The 25,129-nt window shown below is 41.2% G+C and overlaps 1 long non-coding RNA gene across 1 annotated transcript in view; it reads left to right on the forward strand.

The window, feature by feature from the left end:
* LOC119494598 overlaps positions 1 to 24,730 on the forward strand; it is a 47,914-nt gene extending 23,184 nt beyond the window's left edge. The window contains exons 3-4 of the long non-coding RNA XR_005208251.1: positions 23,548 to 23,595; positions 24,249 to 24,730. This is a non-coding gene — a long non-coding RNA (uncharacterized LOC119494598). The remainder of the gene's footprint in view (positions 1 to 23,547; positions 23,596 to 24,248) is intronic.
* Positions 24,731 to 25,129: the final 399 nt, after the last annotated feature.

Here is a 25,129-nt window from a genome sequence, read left to right on the forward strand (position 1 = left end):
ATGACTGCTAATGTTGCTCCATCTCTGCTTTAGTTAGCCATATCAGCTTAAAGGAACAGTGTTTAGCATTTAGGTGGATCTATTAGCAGAAATGGAATATAATATTCATAACTGTTTTCATTAGTGTATAATCACCTGAAACTAAGGATGATTCTGTTTTCATTACCTTAGAATGAGCCCTTCATATATACACAGTGAGCAGGTCCTCTTCACGGAGTCTGCAATGTTGCACCGCCATGTTTCCACAGTAGATCAGAACGGACAAATCAAACACTGGCTCTAGCGAGAGCCTTTTGCATTTCTGCGTTACCTGAAGGTCACCATAGTTCTCCGACACGCTTGTGAAACTGCGGTAACGGGAGCCTCAGAGTGCAAAACCGGGTACCGCCAGCCGCTGTCTGACTTCCGTTGCTCCTAAAGTAGTGTTATTATGGTTCTTAAGGATGGCCTCTAGGCGAGGCGAACAACGTTACCATGGTTTTGCACTCTGCGGCTCACGTTACCACAGTCTTAGAAAGGGAGGAGTGAGCGGAGGGGTACTCAGTTGGTTGCAATCTGCAACCACACCACTAGATGCCACCAAATCCTACACACTGTGCCTTTAAATAGTGATAATATGCGTGTTTACAGCATATTTCCCCCTGAAAAAAAATCTGTTTATGCGGGTTTAAAGAATATTTTTGGCCCCTTTAAAAATGTATTTTAACATATAATAGCAAAAAACAAACAAAAGAAACATCTCTTTTGCCATTAGCTCTTGACAAGGTATCCATACTTGAGCAACTTGTAATTCTCTTTGAAGAAGAGCACTTCGAAGGTCAATTCATGTGCAAAACAGCATTTATTTTGTGAAAGTTAGATTGCAGAAAAGTTAAACTGGTGGCGGATAAGAAAGATGGACTTGTGGTATGTGATGCATTTATTGCCCTGCCACACACACAGTCTATGGTAAAACTACCAAACAGACTATTTTGTGCTGCCGGACTCATTGGGAAAAACTCCCGGAGTTTCAGATGAACCAGTCGTGCCCTGCTCCTCAATAGAGCCAGTCGTCTCTACCCTGTGTGTTGTCCTGGGTACCGATGGATTTAGTTTTATCAAGAATAAGCTTTACTTTATTTATTTACTTGTTTACTGACTTACTTACTGGGGCACAGCAAAATATTACTGTTGCCCCAATAAATGGGGTCTAACAGCACCCTGGGCAAAGACGCACACGATGGATATTTCCCTAAATGATTAATGCTCAACCATCTTAACTTAATATAACAGTTTTTTAAGAGGCACCAAAGTGTGTCAGACCGCCAAGGGTCATGCTGACTATCAACCTTGCCAGGCACCTTTTCAGCTGCAGAGGCATTCTGTCCTTGACGTGTAGAACTATTGTACCATGCTGTAATAAGCTTATATTATTTACCCTGTTGTGTAGTCTGCACTAATGGCTTTTTGAGGCTTCTTTATATTTGATGTTGTTTGCATATTCTCTCTGAAATCTCAACTTCCTGTCAGCTCATTTGCATATAGTTATTGTTGTCGCTTTACACTCTGGGGATTTGTCAGTTTTATATTCTTTTGACATGTAAACCACTGTTTATAAAAATGTTTATTAACTGTACTATAGATTGAAAAAACACTGGTGCATAATGAAAACGGGTCAGTTGAGTTTTATTTTCATCTCACATGTGTTTTTTAACGATCAATACTTTGGGCATACACATTACTAGACACCAGCTGACTGACTTTTATGGCTGATAAAATATTTAAGGTAGTTGCTGCAGCATTTTATTCCCAGGTGCTATTATGTGGAATTTTTAATAAATCTCTCGGTTGAGCTGGATTTAAGAGTCTCCCTTTAATCCAACCCTGCAAAGATTCTGCCTTATTCACATGATTGTGTTCAAATATCAGTTTCCATACCCTTTGAAGAGTACTCTGTTTCGAAATTGAACAAAATAGAAGTTTGAATAAGCTCTAGAGCTCGGAGTGGCATGACCTCGTCCATTGCTGTGAAACACTAAGTTTAAAAAGTTTTGGTCTAAAACAGGTACATTTTTTTGAAAATATTTAAAGCTACATTCAGTATTTATGTATTTGCATAAAACCAAGAGTTAAAAATTGCACTAATCAATATTTTTTTTATATTAAAGTTTCTCTATACGATATCCTGAGCATTAATATAACAGCAAACAACTATTTGCTATGTAAAGATATAGAGGGGTAATGTCTACCTGAGCAGAGAATGAAGTCACTCTCCCTCTGTGTGTGTTGTAGTCAGAGCTGCTCCATGCTTTATTGATATCGCCTGGCCGCTCTGTGTGATTTGAGTGCATGTGAGTGGCCGCCTTGCACTGCTCTCATACAGCCAATGGCGCTGTTGCGGAAGCGTAGCACCCACCCTCTGGTTCCCCCCCAGGTTTACACTGTTACTTTTGTCAGTAGTGTTGCCGTTGTTTTCACAATGGAAATGCTCCCAATCTCGCATTTAGAACCTTTAACAATTCATCCAATGACTAGAAAGGGTGCTGCTCGTAGTTACAAACTGACAGTATTATCACCCAACTCCGCAATTCCCCTGGAGAGTTTAATCATCTTTTAGCTCATTGTTTTGGTTTTGTGGCCCACAGCTTTACAGTTTTGGTTTAGTCAACCTCATTTCTCGCAGGCAGCTATTTTCAGTGAAAAAGTTCTGATAAAGCCAACGTATAGTACCTGCCGAGCACCGAATGGCAGACACGCAGAGTTAGCACCTAGCTAAGTAACTAATCTTCTGACATCTGATCTAATCAGCTTGAACACACCTTAGAATTCATCAAAAGTCATAAAATCAGTTTTCTGCAACATTTAGGAATATTAAGTGCCTGTTTGGCGGCCATTTTGAAAAATGTCTACCACTGCCCTCAGGGTCCAAATTAGCAGCGCCCCGATATCTACCCATATCATATCATATAAACCTACATCTCTGACAAATGTATTGCTTTTATCACAGTTGTTACGAATATTTCAGCTTAGCAGTCCAACTAAAGGTACATAGCGTAGCATTTAGCAGCTAAAGAGGCAGATATTTTCCTTAGTAGTTGGTAGAGACCAAAACAGAGCTAAAAGGACAGTGAATACTGGAGTTGTACTTGACTAATATTGCTCTGCTGGATGTAAATAGGCAACTGTTCGCTAACAATAAGGACGTAATATGTCAGTGCTGGGTTTACTGCTTGCTGCCCAGCCCCCAAGTGGACTAAAACAAATCAATTCATGCTTTAGAAAACAGCAAACACAATGGCCAATCCACTGTCATGTCACTATTTGAATATGGTGATGCGACTACAATATCTCTCATCCTGTAAAGCCAGTAATTACAGCACCAGATCCCAGGACTGGTTAGTCTACGATACTCCACATGCAAATGCACCTATGCACCTCACATCTACAGTAGAGATGCGAGGCAGCGTATCACTCGCAGGTCACTAGTTAGCTATTCTACATTCTGCAGCTGTCGTCCCTCGGTCCGGACAGAAACCACTTCATCAAAATCAGCTGCTGGAAAGTCACACAAATTACCCACAGGAACCTACTACGGAGCTTGAAATAGCAATCAATTTCACTGCTATCACAGCTGATGTCATATGCGGTAAACACCGCTGTGCATAGCTTATGCTAATGGCAGCGAGGGGGAGGAGGAGAGAGATGGTCCTTGGGTGATAATGTCCTTTATTGTGGTTGGTTAAGTGATGAGTGCTGGTGTGAGACGCCGAATAGATTTGCCCTTGGGACACGACAGTAGACTCTCATCAGTAGATCACTCGTAATAGTGATCTATACACCTGTTATAGATCATAGGATGATGGCTTTCTATTGCAATGCATAGAAAAGACCTCAGGGGCTTTTTCTTCAGAACATCTTAAAGACAACAGATGGGATCATGTTAACACTTTAATGTGCCTTTGTAGAGTTCTAACGCGAGCAATTACCGTCATGTTCCGAGAAAAAACGTTGTGTTTTTTTTTTTAAATCTCTCATCATTATGATTAAATGCTTCCACCTCACATCATTAACAAGGTCTCTCGCTTTCATGGCTCTTTGTAAGTTTTGTTGGCTGCAGTGATCTAATAGGATTTTGAATCTTTGCCAGTTCAGGCTCAGCATATGAAAAGAGGAGTAGGTAAAATGCAATTCAGGCTTGTTGTTTCTTCTCTCGCAAGATTTTTGGAAATGAGAAAATGAAATCGGGCTGTCGGGATGTTTGTGATTAGGCTTAAATGGGGATGAAACAATGTGAGACTCTGAGCCTGCAGAGGCAACGACCTGTCAACAAGCTAGGCTTGCCGAGCACAGCTGCAGCCTCCTCTGATCCTCCCCCACCTCTCTCCCTGTCTCCTCTCACTCTCAGGGGGGATGTATCCTCATCTCAAAGGCTATACTGCGTCACTCACTCGACACATGCTATTTTCAGGAGGAAGAAAAGTTGCTAGTTTGTTCCTCCCTCTGATTTCCGCCTCTTTTCATCTTCACTCTCTCATCCCCTGTGGGCTGTGTAGCGTCGGTGGACTTGTTGCAGATATACCATATATGCTCTCGTCAACACAACAGACCCAACTTACATTACATCTTCTAGGAGCATCACAGAAAGCTCCCAGGAAGATACCTCAAGGCAGTGCGCCTCTGTAGCCGCTGAGCTGCTTGAGTGCAGTGGTTTGTTGGATAAAAGCGAGTGTACCACCTGCGTTTAAGGCAAAAGCAGCAGCGTACATTTATCCACTCTTGACAGTATTTTTATTCCTATACCTGTTCTTAACTACAAGTGTAAACTCGTGTAAACTCAGATACTTTTCTACAATCAGGCACACAATCATGTGCTACAGATGTGAAAGAAAGAGTGTTTTAAAATTGATTTCTGTTGCAGTTACCCAAAAGTAGATCTTTTGTTAATGCCTCAAAATCTTAAAGTGGATTTCCAGCTGCTCCCTCAGGTTTACTTGTCTTCTTTTATTTGTCAAAAAGCTCCCCAAAGTCTTCTTTTTTTTTTGCTTTGAAACAAACACATGAGCAGGGACACATACACACTAACAGGTGGGACATGCATGGGAAAATAGAGAATGAAGGGAGGCTGGGAAAGTGCGGTACAGGTGTGTGTGTGTGTGTGTGTGTGTGTGTGTGACTGAGCCTCTTCCTGGACTGATCTGTAACTAAAGTGGCAGGTCTGATCTTGTAAAGGTCATCCATGACATCAGGGCTCGGCTGCTTTGGGCTTGATGCATATTGGTGCTGATAGCTGCACCACTGGTGAAAACTCTGTCCTCTCTTTCTGTCTCTCTTTCCTTCCTTTTCTTTCATTCTCCTACTCACACACATACACGAATAAGGGCACAAGCATGTGCATAAGCAAGCCTCAGGTATTTAGTGTATCTGAAAAGGTCAGTCCCACTCATTCACTCTCTTTACTGACCAGTGGGAGTGTGCGATAAAAGCTTTCATGATGTCCTGCCATGCAGGAGGAAGAGTGTGTGTTGGTTTTTGATTATGGCTGTTGTGTGAATGTGTGTGTGGCATTCAGGGTCCTTTCATTGGAGCAAGATTTTGGAAAGGAACAAGTCAGGACAAAGTCAACACAAGCACAGTTACGCTAATAGAGATTTGGACCTTTCATAAGCCGCATCTTTCTTGTAAATACACTTTTTCGCTTTCTTGCTGAGAGTTAGATGAGAAGGGTCATATGGCTCAAATAGTGGTTTAGTCACCATGACAGTTATGTAATCACATACAGGTGCTCCTTGGATCCTTCAGGTGTACTGTGCTTATTCAATCTTGTGAAGGGCTCATTGCATGGGTAGAATATGATCTCAAAAAAGTACGAAATGCAATTTTTGAAGGAGACTTGCATTTTGTACGTTTTTGAGATTATATACCAACCATGCAATGAGCCCTTCACAAGAATGAACACGAGAGGATTGGACAATAAAAGAGTTATAGCTGTAGTGATTCCAGTCAGTCAGTTAGAAAGAGAGGTGTGCTGTGTTGGAATGATTGCTGACAAGATTTTCAAGGAGCCACATGTGGTTGGAAAGTTTGTTGAAGGGAAAATTGTAGTTGTACGATGGGTCAGGATCGCAAGAATTGGAAGGGTGATCATTGAGTGTGTGTTGAAGTAACACAGGGCTAGAGCCGAGAAAATTCGATGAGAATGGACAAGAGAGGGTTTTTGGCATTTATTGCATGGTGATAAATTGTGCTCTGGAAATTCAAGGCGAGTCGGAAAAGGATTAAGATGATGCTGCACGCTGCCAGGAGACATTTGTACGCTGTTGACATAACTGGAGAAGACCTAGATACTACACTGAGGAAAGGTTTTGTAACAACTCAAGCAACTGGGGCTGGGTAATGGAGTGGACAATGTTGTGACTCGTGAATGGGATCACTTTTGGTGGACACTGTAAATAGTTTACACTGAGAAACTGTAGGTGGTGGTAAGCAACTCCTGGATGGCAACTATGAAACTCAACAGAAGAAGAAGAAGAAGAAAATGTTAAGTTTAATTTACAACAGCTTGATGCTGATTGGGAAAATCAGAAATGTGAAAAAAGGGAATTAATAGGTGGATGAAACAGAAACTCCGAGCAGTAAAGTGTTGAGTAGGACCTATGGCATGGCTCTGTTGTTGTACTGATGGAATTAGTGCCCTGGAAATGTAGATAATGCTTAACCTACACCATGTGAGTACTGTTGTTGTAGGCTATAGGTAATTTCACCCTCCTCTATATTTCTTTTTACCTGGCCTTTAATAAGTGGCTGGCCTTTATTTGGCTGGCCCTGTCCAAAAGTTAAAAAATCTGCCACTTGTTGCCTTGTGTTCAAATAGGAAGGATAGAGCCAGGTTAGCTGTTTCCAAGCTAAGCTAACTAGCTCCAGCTTCACATTAAAGGTGCTATTGTTAGCAAATTAATCACACATTTTTTATCTGTTTAAAATGTACCTTAAAGGGAGATTTGTCAAGTATTTAATACTCTTATCAACATGGGAGTGGGCAACTATGCTTGCTTTATGCAAATGTATGTATATATTTATTATTGGAAATCAATTAACAACACAAAACAATGACAAATATTGTCCAGAAACCCTCACAGGTACTGCATTTAGCATAAAAGATATGCTCAAATCATAACATGGCAAACTGCAGCCCAACAGGCAACAACAGCTGTCAGTGTGTCAGTGTGCTGACTTGACTATGACTTGCTCCGAACTGCATGTGATTATCATAAAGTAGGCATGTCTGTAAAGGGGAGACTCGTGGGTACCCATAGGTCAGAGGTCAAAGGACCCCTTTGAAAATGGCCATGCCAGTTTTTCCAAAAATTTTGAGTATATGTTTGGAGCATTATTTGGGCCTCCTTCCTGACAAGCTAGTAGGACATATATGGTACCAATGGTTTCCTTAGGTTTTCTAGTTTGATACCAGTATTTCCACTCTCACTCTAGCTTTAAAACTGAGCCTGCTACAACCTAAAAAATCGCAAGTTGCGTTAATGCGTTAAAGAAATTTGTGGCGCTAAAAGAAATTTGCGTTAACTTTGACAGCCCTACTATAAACAAAACATTCATTTTGGACCCACCAACATTTTTAAAATGATTAATTCACAATATTTTTTTTTTAGGAAAAATAATACTTTTATTTGGCACCTTTCTAAAAGCTCTGTGGATGTATTATTTAAAAAAAAATGATTCATCTACATAGAAATGTTTTCAATAAGACCTTTGAATAGTTATTTTCCCAAATCTCCAACTGTTTCTTTCTCTCTAAGATGTCATGTAAGGTTATGGTTTAAAGTGTGCAATGTTAGTCATCTTTGGTAGTAACCAGGGAAAGTGCTGTGTGTGGTGTGCTCACTCAATCCTCTCTAATGGCTCAAGGGCAGGAAGCCCTGTATTACGAGGGGACATGCAAACGCATGAAAATGTTTCCCATTGTTGACCTAAAGTACCCTCGTGCTCAGCCTCCCGCCTGCTGCTCTGTACACATTATATTTGTTCTGTGCATTTCAATAAACAGCAGCGTGCTCCTCAGTCAAATTAAGGTGAAAAGCAGAGTGGTGGAGTCGAGGGCCTCCCGTTAATGTTAAGTAGCTTTTTTCCCACCGGGGGCCCCCGAAGCTCCGACTGCTCTAATGTCAGACGCGGAGACTGAAAGGACTGACTGGACTTCACCATGGCAACCGTACTCATCAAGAATTACCCAGGATGCTTGTTGCTTTTGATGCGACTTTTTCTCCTAAACCTCAGAAGTTCCCAGCCGCTGAGAGGTTTATTCCTCTTTGTTTGGTCCTCTCTCGCGCTTTTGCTGAGAATGATGAAATTTAGAGACATTTTTGCTTAACCTTCATAAACTATGATGTAGGGACTGCTGGCACCACCCATTTTTTAAGAAACACACACATACACACAGTCTATCTCCCTTTCCCTCACTCCCGGGCTTGTGTCGTGATGAAGGCTCTGTCACTCCATCCTTATTACCAGAACAGAGGTCAGTGCAAGTTTACCCTTACATCACTCAGACTCTGACAGCGGCAGCACTCTTTCGCTAAGAGAGAAAAAGGAAGAGACGTATAGAGAGTGGGAGAGAGAGAAGGAGAGAAATGATTCTAGTTTATGGGGGGCTATATTCATCGAAGCAGCCCTGTCTCCCACCGCCAGCCATTGTTGGTGTGAACTCAAGGAGTCAGTCAACCAGCTGAGTCCTGTCTGTGTTCGCCTGCCATTTAGTGAGATGTGGAGGCGCGGAGGAAAAAGAGGAACGAGAGCAGTACAGCACATATCACAGGAGGAAGCTTGGGCCTGAGTGCTTCTGTGTCCAGAATACCAACAGGAAGAAAAAAAAAACACCCACAGAAGAGGAAAGCAGCAGAGAAAAGAAGGATCTCCCGTATGCTGTATACTATTTGTTGTTAGCCGAACTTCAGAGAACATTGATTTCCAAGGAACTGGATGTGGGGAGCCATATTTTTCCACTTTACCTTTTCAAGTGTTTGTTTGAAGGGCGGGTATTGAAATCCTTCCTCTGCTGCACTATTTTCAGCACACCTGGAGGGCATCCAGCGCTGCTGTTGAACATATGTTAGCTGCTAACAATGTTTCCCATGCTCCTGTTTTTTACTTTCCTCCATTTGATCAATCGCTTCTTTATTCAACTTGACCTCCATTGTGAGTATTCCACTCCTCTCTCCAGGACCTGCACCTCCACCCCTCTTTACTTTTGACTTCTTTCCCCTTTAAGTTACTCTGCTTCCCCGACGCTCTTTCACACCCTGTAGGAGAAGGGTAGCTCCGCTGAGATACCTGCGCCCAGGTTTCTTTCTAAATTCTTTTATCTCCCCAGGTAACCACACCTTCTCCTCCTTCCCTTCCCTCTGTCCTCCTCCTCCTTTTCTCTCTTCTTTTGAAAGGTATAAGCCACAAAGAGAGTCATAGTGCAACACAGAGGTCCTCTGCTCGCCTGAAGAGAAATGCAGGATAGGGAAAGGCCAAACTTTGTTTTATTATTGACATAATCCTAAAAGCTTGCGCCTGTGAAGCCAGATCAATTTTGCTGCACCTTATCCTATTATTAAAAGCTGGCCCGAGGGCTAAGGACACCTGATCTTACAAGGAGAAACAGAAGGAGAGAAAAACACACGGTGAGAGATGATGGAGGCACACAAACACCAACCCCTCTCTCCTGCCAGCTCGAGCTGATAAAACATGTATCTAGTATGAATTTGATTTTTCAATACTGTCATTAATAGATGAGCTAGCTGGAGCTTGGGCTCGCGGCCTGCGGAGCGGGCAGACCTGCTGTAATACTCACGGACAGGAGTGAAGATAGAGACAATCACGGCTGCTATGAACAACACTTCATCACTGTCACGTTTGGGCAGAATTCAATTTGCAGATGTCGAACTCGCCCCCCTCCGTCTCCGCGGCATGTCTGGGTTGTGAGGAAAAGCACACACAGACACACATGTGCGCGCACAAAAACCCCCACGCATACACAAATGGTGCATGCTTGCTTATTATGTGCTTCTTACAGTACAAAGCTATATCAGGCAGAGATAAGTGTGTTGTTCAGAATAGTCGGGGGGGAAAGGGGGGATTGAAGAGGTGCACTCCAAACCCTTTCCGGTCCATACATATGATCAATGTGCTCTTTTGTGTGCTTCATGCTATGAGTATATATTGTGAGGGTTGTATCACTCACACGATGGGATATATCATTTAAACTGAAAATGAAATCCTCGTGCCCTACAGCTGTGAAAACCCCCCCCCCAAAACATTAAAACCCCAGAGAAACTTCTTTAAATTGCACGAAGCACAATGTGTAATCAGTAATCAGAGGGATCTTTCACTGCAGGCTGTGGAATTTGAAAGCGGTTCAGTGTGCATTTTCTTAACAACAATAAAAGAAAGAATTTATGATTTTCTTAATAGTTTGATTTAGTAGACTCCAGAAAATTGCCAACGAGGAAAGAGCCGAGCATAAAAAGAAATCACCCATCCTGCAATTAACATAAATGATGGAAAGTTTAATCAACCGCCAGCAAATTATGATGTGACACCGGATGAGCAGCAGTTGAAATCGTGTTGTAGCGCGCAGACATGAAGTCCGTGTTAACAATACCTGTCATCTGTGTGATGTGTACGCTGGATATGGTAGTGATGTTTATTGATTATTCCAGCAGGTTTTCAGTGCTCCATTATTAGGGTGTGTTGTGATTACTGCTCTCTGCCGACAGTGGCTGAATTTAATATTGATATGCTCATATGCTAAGTGATTAGCTCCAGACAAACACATTTAAAAGGTAGTATGTGAGGAAGAGACGTGGCTCATCAACACTGAATTTGTTACTTTTGTGTAATGTTTTAGATCACAGCCCTATGTATGGGTACCAATGAAATATTCACTGGACGTCTACAGTTAGGTACAATGGAATGCGTATATGGAGTGAGGGAGGACCCAAGGGAGTGCAGATGTGGCGCTATAACAATGAACTTTACGTTTTGGCCTGTAACTTTTGAACCGTAAGTCTCAGAAACGCCCATTTGTGTGTAGACTGATTTTTTAAATTTTGCCCAAATCTTTTTTTTCTGCTACAAATTTTGAGCAATTGTCACCAAATTTGGTACAGAACATTTCTGGATCAAGCCGGAAAAAGTTATTTTTTTGGATTGTTAATGTTCCATACAGTTCTGCTATAGCTGACCCTCAAAGTTAGCTCAAATGCTGTGGGAAGGGCTTATATATGTTATATTTTACAAAAAATGTCACTGAATCTCCTGAACGCTTTGTGCTATTGCAACCAGCTTTGGTGAACTTGTGTAGACATGGAGTCTGAGTGACCATGGCAAATTTGGTGTCATTTGGCCAATAGGTGCCTGTCTGTGTATGTATGACTGCATTTTGCATATCTCAAGAAACAGGGTTTAAGTTAGACTTCTTTTTTTACCAATATAGCCGTTAATATTCCAGAATTCTGGCCATGTAGAACATTTACCGGACATATGTTTTAAATAGCCATATAATAACCCACATTTGACATAACTTGGAAATAAGATAAATGAAGAAGCGGTCTAAAAGATTAAATAATAGGCTGTTCGGTCCAATTTCCGCATTTGTCAAATTCCAAATAGTATTGCTTGGCTCATATAGGGCTGCTTTCTCTTACCCTCTCTGTCTCTCTCTCAAACACGCACCCACTCAGCGAATGCAACGTCGCGCGCCTCGTCTCTGTAATTGTCTCAGTCCAAAGTCCAAAAGTCCAAATGTATTGAAGAAACATAGATGTAATCATTATTTATATCGTCATTGTTTGTTTCGCATTTACACAGTCAGCTGGCTGTGTTTGGAGACCGTTTTTTTCAGCGTCCACACAGAACGGACAGCCAGCAGACCGTGTGGAGATATTAGCAGGATTTGCCAAAAAGTTTATTGGATTAGAAGCACAGCGGACATTTTGGCCGTTGATCCTTTAATGTGCCTGACAACTATATGTGATACTGACAAAAACGCAACGTAAACCCTGTTCGAGAACGGTTCATCCTATCAACTCCACGCTTGGCAGGTACAAGCAGCCATACTGCGGTTCTCGACAAGCTGCAAGCAGAACTTTTGGCGGCCAAGGAATTGTTCCGGACGGGCACGCGATCTGAACGTGCACTTCACTAGTGTTGAATAATTACAGAGTGCAGAAGGGACTGCTTTACTTTACAGCCCACATACCGAAGACTGACACCGTTATGTGAGCACTTTCTCACTCACTTTAAATGCTGTGTTCTGATCATTTAAAAACATAAACATAACTATTTGATAGCTTTCGCTATAAAAGTTAATTCTCTCAAAAATAGCCTATACATGTATTGTTTATCATAAGTGCTTCCTTTAGTGAAAGTGACAAGAGTAATAGGACTTTATTGAAGAAGGTTTAAAAGGTATTTCTGTGTCTACAGAAACGATTAAAATGACTAATGCAAAGCTTAAAATGAGCTGGCCAAATTCAAATTCATGCAACTTGAAATAAGCTTTCATGTTTCCTCTCATTACGTGAATAATAAAAGTGGCAAGGCTGTCAAACTTCCCCAAATAAAATCGAGACAAAAAAAATCAAGTACTAATAATTGTAAATTACCTTCCATCTCGGCTTGTTTTCCTTTTACTGCCGCTCTTATTTGAAGAGCGGACTGGACAGGAAAACTCTAGGTTGTAATTCTGATATGACAGTGTACCATTTCCTTGTTAAACCAAAACACATTCTTCCCGTCAGCCGCACTTCTCCGCCGAGATTGTAAAATCAACACGTTGAGTAAAGTTCACGTTGCTTTCTGCATGTTTATAATTTATCGCGTACAATGGATTGTTTTTCTGTCGTCGAATTGACACAGTAATGGCTGCCAGTGATGTATTTGACCACTTCGCTTCTTACTTTCAAATCAACACACATAATAGGCGGTGATTACACCAGGCAAGCTGCACAACCACAGCAAACATTTCCTCTAAAGAATGGGGCTGCTTGAACCCCCTTTCAGCCCAACACAAATGGAATCGATTAATAATTGCCTTTTCTTCTCGAACAATGAGTAGTTATTTCATGTTGCCATTTGTGTGCCGTTTGATTTGTGCGACTAGCGAGGCAAAGTTTATGTGCGCGCGTATCCAGGGACTCAAGCCAGTGATTTGTTGCGTTGGTACCTGGGAAATGTATTCTTAATTGCGTCGAAACCTTGTTACACCCGCAGACTGGCAGGTCACAAATAACTGGCCAGCTGCTCTGTGGCTGTGGGCACACGGGGAGAGAGGAATATAAAATGGATGGATGAGAGTATGGGAGAGTTTCGGAGGGGAGGAGTACTTCATCCCCTCATCAGTGAGGCTGCAGGTGTCCTGCTGTCAGGTCTGGATGGACAGCGGTGTGATGTGAATGTTTGATCTACACCCCCTTTCTCTAGAGGAGATGTCGCCTTCAGGCATATTCTAGATTCACATTTCCTCCTTCTGGAGCATGTTGGCATGCAGCAGAGTCCAAACAATACAGTAGACTAGTACAGTATAGGGCTGTCAATCGATTAAAATATTTAATCGCAATTAATAGCATGATGATTGTCCGTAGTAATATCTGTTCAAAATGTACCTTAAAGGGAGATTTATCAAGTATGTAATACTTTTATCAACACAGGAGTGGGCAAATATTGCTTATGTATATATTTATTTTTGGAAATCAATTAACAACACAAAACAATAACTAATATTGTCCAGAAACCCTCACAGGTACTGTATTTAGCATAAAGAATATGCTCAAATCATAACATGGCAAACTCAAGCCCAACAGGCAACAACAGCTGTCAGTGTGTCAGTGTGCTGACTTGACTATGACTTGCCCAAAACTGCATGTGATTATCATAAAGTGGTCATGTCTGTAAAGGGGAGACTCGTTGGTACCCATAGAACCCATTTTCATTCACATATCTTGAGGTCAGAGGTCAAGAGACCATTTTGAAAATGGACAGTTTTTCCTCTACAAAAGTTAGCGCAAGTTTGGAGCGTTATTTGGCCTCCTAACCGACAAGGTAGTTGATAGCAATGGATTCCTTAGCTTAGTTTCATATGTAGGGTGACCAGATCCCAACAAACCAAATGTGGGACAAAGAGTATGTTTGTGTGGGAAAATGTAGGAGAGGTAGTCTACAATTTTGATATATTGTCCATCTAACTTAAATAATAAACATTTAAATTCTGCCCCTTATCTTGTAACATCTCTATGCTTTGCCCGAATGCATCCATAGATCGGCACATCTCTTTTTGATCCGCACATTTTCTTGTGAGATTCGCATGAACTGTGTCGCTTCATGTCGTAATCCCTCTGTGTGAAATCGCCTTCCACCGGCTTATAAATACTTATAAGTAGTTTTGCAGTCTTTATGAAGCTGCTCTCCCTTTTCTTTGTGGTAGCTTCCATCATATTCCGCCTTAATCTGCATAGCTTGTGATTTTTCGGTGACTCACAATTTTCTCCGTTGGGCATAGCGGAGCAAAGACGGTGACAGGTTAACCTGCATTTGACCCATGCGTGCACAGTTTGAATGACAGGAAAAACAGCCCCATGATGACAGCCTTCCCTGCTTTCTCCTTTAGATAAAAGCCAGATTTTTAAAAAAGCGTCTGTCCTGCAGTGGTTTGACTTTTGAAAACTAGAGCCAAAGAAAATGTGGGACAGCAATATGTGGGACGTGGGACAAGGGATAAAAATGCTGTGCAGTCCATCGGAAATTGGGACACCTGGTCACCCTATTCATATGATACCAGTATCTTCACTCTAGATTTAAAACTGAGCCCGCTACAACCTAATAATTGCAAGTTATGTTAATGCGTTAAAGAAATTAGTGGCATTAAAACGAATTTGCGTTAACGTGTTATTATCACATTGACTTTGACAGCACTAGTACAGCACAATGGTACGAGGAAGTTAAATAAAATGCAAGTAACTGTGGACTATTTGTTTTTGATTCTTATTGATGTATAGCCTGCAAGCGTTATGCCATTATTGCTGTTGATTTATTAATGCATCTGCATATGTTTGGATGAGAAAAAGCATCCGCTCACTTCCTTGATCAGGTAGATCAAACACTACACAGGGGACACCCTGTTCAAAATGTGCCATTGATTTCCAGCCCTATCTGTGTCTCGGTGATTATGAACACGATTGGAGTGTTAGCTTAAATGGAAATGACTGATGTTTATTGGCTGCTAATAAGCTATTACCTCAACCTTGCTGCAAGCAAGAAGGCAATCCATGCTCATTTCACTTGCCAGTGGAAGGGAGGTGTGGTTGGGAGGGGTGGGAAGAAGGATGGGAAGGCAGTGGTGGTGGTGGTGGTGGGGAGTTTGGAAGTATTAGGGAGACAGAGGGCAGAGTGAGATAAAAAAGAAAAGAACATCCGTGTTTGTATTTCAATGTGCTGAGAGTAAGCCACAGCTTAAAGCAATTTATATACCTGTGAAAAATGTGCCAACCATTTAATGGCTGTGGAATTAGCCGGGAATGGAACAGCACCTATTTCAAGGGCAGGACTGCTTGCAGATAAGCATCACCATTTACTGTAATATTGGAGCCAGAGGATAGAGTCCTGTTACAGAGGAGATTAATGAGGCCCTCGCATGTGTGTGGGTGTACGTGTCTGTGTGGATATTGTATTTATATCTTTCCTGGAAATGTTAAGATTTCCAGGAGCAAAGAAATTAATATTTCCTCGTTTTTGACACAGTACACCACACATGAATTGATTGTTGCCGCCGCTTTGAAAAAAAAAAAAAAAATCCTCATAACAGTGCCATCCAGTGGACGCAGCTCTCCTGTGCACCTTGTGTGATGCCAGCACTCATGATTGAGCCAGCATTTTTGTGACCTGCCCTGCTCTGGCTTATTTGCAATATTTGTGTCTGAACATAGACATACTCAAACATGCATGCACTCACACATGCACCCACAGAGACACAAATTTCCCCCCTTTTTTTTATCAAAAATGATAGATGAGAGTACAGTTTCTGGTGTATTGATTGCATGCTTTTATGGAATTACATCTTTGGAGCAGGTTGGGCTTTAGAGGGAAGACAAATTGGCCTGACTAAATGAGAGTAAGCACAATCCACTGTGAGCTGGCTAGAGAGATTGGGCGAGGGGGCACCTAAGGGCCAGGACCAGTTCCAACTCTGCAGACAGACATCCATCCTTCCTCGCCTCCTGCGTGTCATCACTCAGGAAAGACAAATAGCGGTCACCAAGTGGAGATTTTTTGAAATGGAATCCACTCCACTTCTCCTCCTCTGCGCGCTACACTCACTGGTATGGAAGCAAACTGCCGCACTGAAAGCGTTGGTTCAGCTTGATGGGTTTCTCCTATTGCCACAACATTTAAATGGACCCGCTCTATTTCCTTTATTGATTATTATGAAAGCATTTCATTATACAGGAAGTTATTTGGCCAACAAGCAATTATGAATTCAATACCGCAAATGTAAACTGAAATGTGTCTTCAAAGCACGTGTGAGAGGTGAAAAAGTCATTAAGCACGCTCTCCAAGCACAAGCTTCCCTAAACACACACGCACACACAACACATTAAACGTACTGTAAGGGGAGGGAGGGAAATACCGCCATTTTTGGACATTTACTAATTCACTCACTTGGCTGGCAGTGTGGTGTTGGGTAATTTGGTGATGGCAAGGCAGTCCATTATCAGAATCTGAAATATGGAAATGGTGCTTACTTAAGCTGTTTCACATGGAGGGGCTGCAAACAGGCACTGAACCGGTGCCAACTAATTTGGAGCGATGTTGGAGCGCTGCTTGGATGGAATTTGTGGGCGTGTCATTGCGGCGCGCTGGAAAAGGGGTGAAAATCAACGTGTAGCTGGAGCCGATAAATACCTGTGACTAATGCAGAGTCATTTGTCCCGGGAATGAAAGCAGATTGTTACCTTTCCCACTAAAGATAATGAGCCAGATGTTAGGGTTTTCTTTGTCCAGTGGGAAAGGGGCTATAGAGTCTACTTCGCTTTGAAGTCCTGTGCTCTGTCGGTCCACCGGTGAAGTGCAACAGCCCAATTCGGGATGCCACGATGGAGCCAGGTCTCAAAGATGTGGGCACAACAGTCTCTAATCTCCTGTTGCTGGTCCTGCTCGAGTCCCATTTCATGCATTCCACTTTTCCTGCAACCGGACATCAGCCAGGACCAGGCTGGGTAGTGGAACAGCCCTCCCTCCCCTCGCCCTCCCTGGCGTTGCGTTTGGACCGACTGGGTGGTCGGAAGTTGCCACTGATCGTCCCAAGGTCCGCTGAAGTTTGGCCTGCTGATTTTGCCGGCTCAGCGTCAGAGTTGGAGCTGCAGCTGTGACAAACAGCTCATTCAAAACCCTTAGCGCCTGATTGCTGCAATTTTCGTCAAAAGTCACACTCTTTTGCTGAGTCATAACACAGTCAAATCTGAACACAGATATGTGATACACATATTTAAAGATCCTGTGTGACGTACACGTTCTGATTAGGTATCTAGGTTTAGGTTGCATTGCAAATAAATACCCACAAATCCTAGAAAACTCCTTATAACTGCAGAACTTGCCTGAGAATTTTCACATTTTGAACTTTTCTTCAGTATCAAACTAATCCAGTGATGGTTGTTTTACATCCATGTGTACATTGCAAACTGAAACTGCTAATAGCTTATTTGACATATTGTTAATGGTGCTAATTTGCCAAAAATAATACAGGCAAAATAAATTTGGCTCAATCTGTAGCTCACAGCATAGCTCACTGAATCCATAGCAACATTATATTTCCTGTTAACATCCCCCAGCAGTAGTTCCAAAACTCTGAGTTTATTAAATAATGATGGGAGCATGGGTGGAATTTTGATTTCAATCCCCGTGTTTCCTTCTCTGATATTGATGTGTATCTCTATTGTATACCATACGTGCTCCAGTAACAAAGGCGAAAAGACAACTAATTGTTCATGGGAGCTACCGGCTGCCGCATCTGCATGCACCGCCGTTACCATGTGATGCAGTGTTGCATGAAGTTTCTTTTTGTTGTATGCATGTAGACACCTGAACATTATGCTTACACTGTTTGTGATTGTTGAATACTTAATTCTAAGACAATGGGCATATGCTGCTCTCCTGGGAGGGCTCTCCACAAGATTTAAGAACATGGCTGCGGGGATTTGCTCCAATGCTTATTCTATGTCATCCCAAAGGTATTGGATGAGTTCCTGTGCAGGCTAGTTAAGTTCCTCCACAACAAACTGGGTAAACCGTTTCTTTGTGGACCTCACTATTGTGCATATAGGGACATTATCGTGTTGAAACAGCTTTCCCCAAACAGCCATAAAGTTGGAAGCACACTATTTCTCAAAACCTTTTTTGGCTGGTGATCCTTTATGGTGAAACAATGCCCACTCACAAATCCCTTTGTTCCAGGTTGCAGTGTTATGTTCCCAAATCGGATTACTTCATTTTAATCGTTGTTAGAGTCTAAAAAAGGTTATCCACAATTTCATAAGAAAAAAAAAGCTAAGATTTGAGAAATATCAGATAAATCATATATCATTTTGAGTCTTGTAGGTTGGTCTGGTCTAAAATATCGTTTTGGGTTGTAGCATAAAAACATTATCTTACTCGTAGCTAAGGGGCCTGTAGCCTGAACTATAAAAACCAGCCTGGGGCAAAAAGTATCTGTATAGATACCTTTATCCACATACTTTTGAGGATAAAGTGTATTTTCCGTGAGCATGCCTTGGCTTCTTCTCCTTTCCTGTATCATCCAGAATGACTTTCACCGGGTATGAATGCATGACTGGGATGAAGTTAGCTTTAACCCACATATTAGAAGTTATTTAAAATAGAGGAAGGATTATTCACTGGATTTACAGCATTAAGATAACTTCTGTCTTTTATACAGGATTTGGTTGGAAATTAACAATAATTCTGTCACTGTCCTTCGAGACCAAACAAGAGGTAATGACAACAATCCATCCGTCTTTTCCTTCTTTACAGCATAAGATGTAACATTTCTTGTGGCTGCTTCATGGACTATCGAGGCTATTGTCAGTGGTGAAATTGGTATCTCTGCCTCTTTCATGTGGCCAATTATCCACATGAAAAATACACCATTAAACAAATTTGACCCATGAATGCAACTCAAATTCCCTAGAGCTGTTTGCGCCCAACCTTATTAAACGTTTTGTGGTTCCTTTCATCATACTTTTAGGTAAATTCGGGTGAAAGCTACACCCACGCTGACTTCACGTGTTATCAGTAAATTCACTACAGTCATGAATGGGAATTTAGATGAGGGAGAGGGGATGCATTGCAGTAGGATATTTTAACCTTTGAGCCATTTTCAGACGTGGATTATACAAAAGCTGGAATAACTAATGCTGGATCATAAACTGAAAACTGCAGTCAATTGAATACAAATATATAATGTGACATCAATGCTGCCTAAAACGAATCACATGAGTTAAAAAAAGTTTCACATTTTGCAGAAAACGGACATGTAACTTTTCTCCGGAATGAGGGGCGAAGAGGAGAAAAATCAGAGGTAGATGCAAGGCAAAAAAGGAAGTGAAGATTTGTGCTGTTCTTAGCGCCTCAATCCCCTTGAGTGATCCTGGTGAGCGAGAGCAGAGAGAAAAGGGAGAGATGTTCCTGCTGCAATTTCTCTGCCTGATTTGTAACAGACCGATAAGCTTGGCAAGCATCCCTGCAGGACAACTGACCAATGGCGGCCCACTTCTTAAGCTGAGAAGGACAGGGAGGGAAAACACGTGCAGTATCACACAGACCGCTTTCCCCATCTCTCAAAGTCTCTGATTGTCATACATGAACCGCCTCCAAGGACATCAATTTTTTAAAGTGTGCCGGTCTGGTGTTATTTGTTTGCAGTGATTTGATATTTCTCCATATGAAAGCCCTGTCGGATGGCGCGTCTAGCGAGCGACGTGGGGTTATCACATGCATTATACAAACATAAACAAAAGGAAATAAAGCGATGCAGAACAAGGGAAAATGATAGGTTGTGTATGCTTTTTTGTCTCCGATGTAAACAATACAGTCGGTGGTGTTAATGCAGTGGCTAAATACAGGCATTATAATGATGCCTGCAGATATCTCGTATAAATGGAAATGGGTTTAAATTGTGATTATTGAGCTGCAAAACAGAATGCAGGACCGCTGTGCTCAAAATTGTGCACCGGCTGAAGCCCCATTGCTCTGGACATAATTGTATTTACCAGTAATCATTGCCAGTCCCGATGGACCACTGCTGGTAAGAATATCTATTGGACGATAATATTGATATTCGATTTGCTTAACTGAAGTCGCTCTTCTTAAATAACATCCGTCATACACTGCCCTGCACTTGGTGTAGGGGGAGAGTGCGTGTGTGTAGGAGCAACGCTACAAGAATGATTTGTAAGGTTGGTCCTTTATCAGATATATCACCGGGAGCAAATTAAACCACGTGGAGTCAAATAGCCTCAATAAGAGGTCTGAAACGACTCAACACAATATTCTCCTTCTACCAGGAATCTATAAATGGCCCATTTAGCATCTGTGACCCCAATGCCTGCTACTGAAGGAGAGTTATGGCCTTTCAAAAGGAAACTATCATAGATTTTAGTGAAGTAAGAAAATGTCCCCAGGTAGCGCTAGAGCAAATGAAATTATGCATGACCTCCTCATTACTTGGCTTAATAAGTGATCTATGGACTGGGAACAATAAAGATCCAGATGTCATGGAGACATATGAACAGCAGAGATTAAAAAAAAAAAAAGGTGATCCACGGAGCAATATTCAGTACGGTGGGAATGCATGAATCTCCCCCTTCTTTCTCTTTGTCATTCACATACGCACATACCAAGGACTGTGATATCTGTCTCTCATTGGTATTCATTGACCCTGGGATGGAGAAATGGGCATCACAGTTTTCATTTAATCAGACTCTTGTGGGGATCAGCTGTATGCTTGTGTGTGTGTGAGTGTGTGCATGGTGGACATAGGCTGTCAGCAGATATTAACGCAGACTTGTCAAGGTGGAGGAGCAAAGAGGGCATGGAACCTGAAGCTGGGTTAAGTAATTGGATTCTTGTTCAATAAAAGTTGGGCTGAGAGTGTGTTTGTGTGTGTATGTGGGTTCATGTGTGTATGTTATAGGAGGGGTTATAATTGGATTTGTGTGCTTTGTTGAGAGGTATCAGCATGCTTAAGACTTGACTTTAACTCAGATTTGCCTTGCAGGTGTGTGTGTGTGTTTTGGGGGGTATGTGTGCCATTAGTTATTTTCAAACTGGGAGGCGTGCCTCCCCAGGGGGCCGTGGGAGAGACGTTAAGGTGAGGTGCGTGGGGTGAAAGGGACAGGTGCATGCCGATGTTCTGACAGTTAGTTGATGAAGTTTGGCCTGCTGATTTTGCCCACTCAGCGACAGAGTTGGAGCTGCAGCTGTGACTCACAGCTCCTTCAAAGCGCTTAGCGCCCGATAGCCGCAATGTGCGACAAAACTTGCACACTTTCGAGTCATAACACTGTCTAATCTGAACATACATATGTCATACACATAGTTTTAGATTCTGTGTGACTTACACATTACAATTAAACATCCAGAAATTCACTCAGAAATCCTAGAAAACTCCTTATAACTGCAGAACTTGCCTGAGAATCGACATGTTTTTAAGTTTTCTTCAGTATCGAAGTAATCCAGTGATACATCCATGTTCATGTTGCAAACTGAAACTGCTAATAGCTTATTCGACATATTGTTAATGCTGCTAATTTGAATCCAGAGCAACATTATATTTCCTGTTTACACCCCCCAGCAGTCATTCCAAAAGTTTATTAAGTAATAATAGGAGCAGGGGTGAATTTTGATTTCAAAGGTTATTAGTAAAAAATGTTTGCAAGTGGAATCTACATGTTATGGGTTATATTGGCCCTTTTAAAGGTATTTGAACAGGTAAAAAGGACTGGGCAGGCTATAATATATTAAATATAACCTTCATGAATGAAATCCATGTTGGTAGACATAAGTTAATAAGTGAAGTTACCCACCCTGTGCCAGCTGTGCGCAAATTACGCTTATCGAAGAGGTCTGTTTGTTTGGCAATCATAGACTGTATAAAATATGGACGTAGTCTCCGTGGCGTCACCTATAGGTATCTAAAGAGCTGTCGTGAAGCTCAAAGTGCGTGGCTCCGTCCTATGCCATCTTGGCAGTGATGACACAGCCTAACTCCCGGCTCATCCAAAGATGGACAAAGAGGTGGATCGTCAGTGGAGCTGAGGCAGGCCCGGGTGACACGGCTGGACAGCTAGCGGCTATTGACCTGGTACGGCACTCACCTGTCTCTCAAAGCGACCATGCCCTTAATTATGCCTAACATTAAGCCTTAATATAATTTAAACGGTTGAGTTATATAAAAATTCTAAAGTTGGGTATTTGAACATGGGGGTCTATGGAGATTGACTCGCTTTTGGAGCCAGCCTCAGGTGGTCATTTGAGGAGCTGCAGTTTTTTGGCACTTGCGCGTTGGCTTAATTTCTCAACACAGGAGGTTGCTACTTGGTGCCAATGCTAAAGACTAAAAAACTAAGTCACAGCCACTCCTCTCCAATAAAATCTTCTACCACTGATGGGAGAACATATTTCATGACTGATTATTTATAGATTAATGGCTGATTGATTGAATTATTCCACCATTGTAGCTGGCAGGGACATAGTTGGAAACACTGAACATAGTTGGAAACAAGTGGTGTGTGTGTTCTTCTTGAGGCAATTCATAGGCTACAACTATCAGTCAGCATATCTGTTATTTCTAAACATTCTCTCCTTTTTAAATGTGACACAGTTGGCTACAAAGTCTGACTATCAGGGTTCCCACGGTCATGAAATTCATTGAAAAGTTATGAAATTAGAAAAACTGTTTTCAAGGCCTGGAAATGGTTTGGAATGAACAGAATGTTTTTGAAACATTTTGAACATACATTGTTTTGGCTATTGTTTATATTAATAAAAGTCCCAAAACAAGTCTAAAATGCCGTGAGGGTCTGGTGCCTCCGGCCTTGCTTCCCCTTGTCATTAATACATCTATGCTGTTGCTTTGTCCTTGTTGCTTCCGGGCAGGGTTTCCCAGAGGCGTACGTTCGGTCGTTGTTGCATATAAAGAAATCAACCAGTCAGGTCGTGCAGAGCAGATTAAGTTACACCTACATATATAAAGATTATAAAACAACGACAACACAGAGGCCTCTTTAGTCCGAACCAAGATGGCAAACTTTATTACTCCTTTCAACCTTGACAAAGGCAATGCATACCAGATCCACTCACAAAGCCCTAGAATATTCTCAGGCGAGTATTTCGCATTTTTGATTCTTTTATTCATCACGCCACCGGTGTGTAAAGGCCTTTAAATCAACTTGAACTTAACACAACTCAAAATTCTGATGACTTTATTTACTTTGTGTTTCTTTGTGTTTTGTGTTGCAGGTGGACTGGTGTTGACACGGTCCGTGGGAACTATGGAAAAGTCTTCAGGTTTGTCCAACTTCGACATACTATACTTTGTCTTTTTCAACATACTATACTAAGACTTTCTTTCGTCATACTGTACTATGGCTTTTTTACGTCATACTGTACTATGGCTTTTTTAAGACATACTATACTATGACTGTTTTTTTAGCAGACTATACTAATATATGTTTTTCTACATAATGTACTATGATATTTTTTATAGCAGACCATACTTTGACATTTTTTTCGACATACGTTACTATGACTGTTTTCTTTATATACTATACTGTGACTGTTTTTAATAGCATATTATACTATGCTGTTTTTTTCAACTTACTATACTTTGACTTTTTTTTTGACATACTATGGTATGACTTTTTTTCAACATACTATACTATGACCTTTTTTTCCGCCGTACTATGACCTATTATTTTGACATACTATACTATGACCTTTTTTTTCGACCTACTATACTATGTTTTTTTTTTGACAAACTATACTATGACTTTTTCGACATAGTAAACTATGACTTTTTTCAACATACTATACTATGCTGTTTTTTTCGACATACTATACTATGCTGTTTTTTTCGACATACTATACTATGCTGTTTTTTTCAACATACTATACTCTGACGTTTTTTGGACATACTATACTATGACTTTTTTCCTGCTTAGTGTTCCATTTTTGCATCACAACATGGTGTGACACCTGCTTGGACCGGAAAGCAGTGCTGAGCGTGGTGAAAACTGCAAGGCGCTACAGGACTCTACGTTCCAGGACCAGCAGGCTCAGGAACAACTTCTTGCCCTCAGCTGTCACCTTTATTCTGTATTTATTGGTTTACTGTTAGTTTTATCTGTAATTACACTCTGCATTATATATTTTATACTTATACCTGCACTGCTTACCATATCCAGACTATGCAAGTGTGTTCTTACGGTTCATAATGCTCATACTGTATATATCTAGTTCATTGATACCCATTTTGTTTACCCCACATTATATTTATGATATATATATATTTTATTCTGTATGTAGTCTGTACATTACTTGGCACTTGACCGTCTTTTGTATTTCTGGTTAGACGCTAGACTGCATTTCGTTGTCTCTGTACCTTTATTCTGTACAATGACAATAAAGTTAGATCTAATCTAAATTCTTTCTCTCTTTTTTCATCTTTCTCTCTTTTTTGACATCCTATACTCTGACTTTTGAAAGACTTTTGTCTTATATTGAAGTATTTCATGGGAAAGTAATAAAAAAGTCATAGTATAGTATATCGAAAAAAAAGTCATACTATAGTTTGTCAAAAAAAAAAGTCATAGTATAGTATGTCGAAAAAAAAGTCATAGTATAGTATGTCGGAAAAATACTTTTCACATACTATATTATGACTGTTTTTTTAGCTGACTAAACTAATACATATTTTTCTACATACTAACTATTATATTTTTATAGCATACTATAACATAGAGTTTTTTCGACTTACTATACTACGACTGTTTTTTATAGCATACTATACTATGCCATTTTCTTCCACATAATATACTATGAT

The sequence above is a fragment of the Sebastes umbrosus genome, chromosome 9 (genome assembly GCF_015220745.1).
Source record: "Sebastes umbrosus isolate fSebUmb1 chromosome 9, fSebUmb1.pri, whole genome shotgun sequence".
Taxonomy (NCBI): domain Eukaryota; kingdom Metazoa; phylum Chordata; class Actinopteri; order Perciformes; family Sebastidae; genus Sebastes; species Sebastes umbrosus.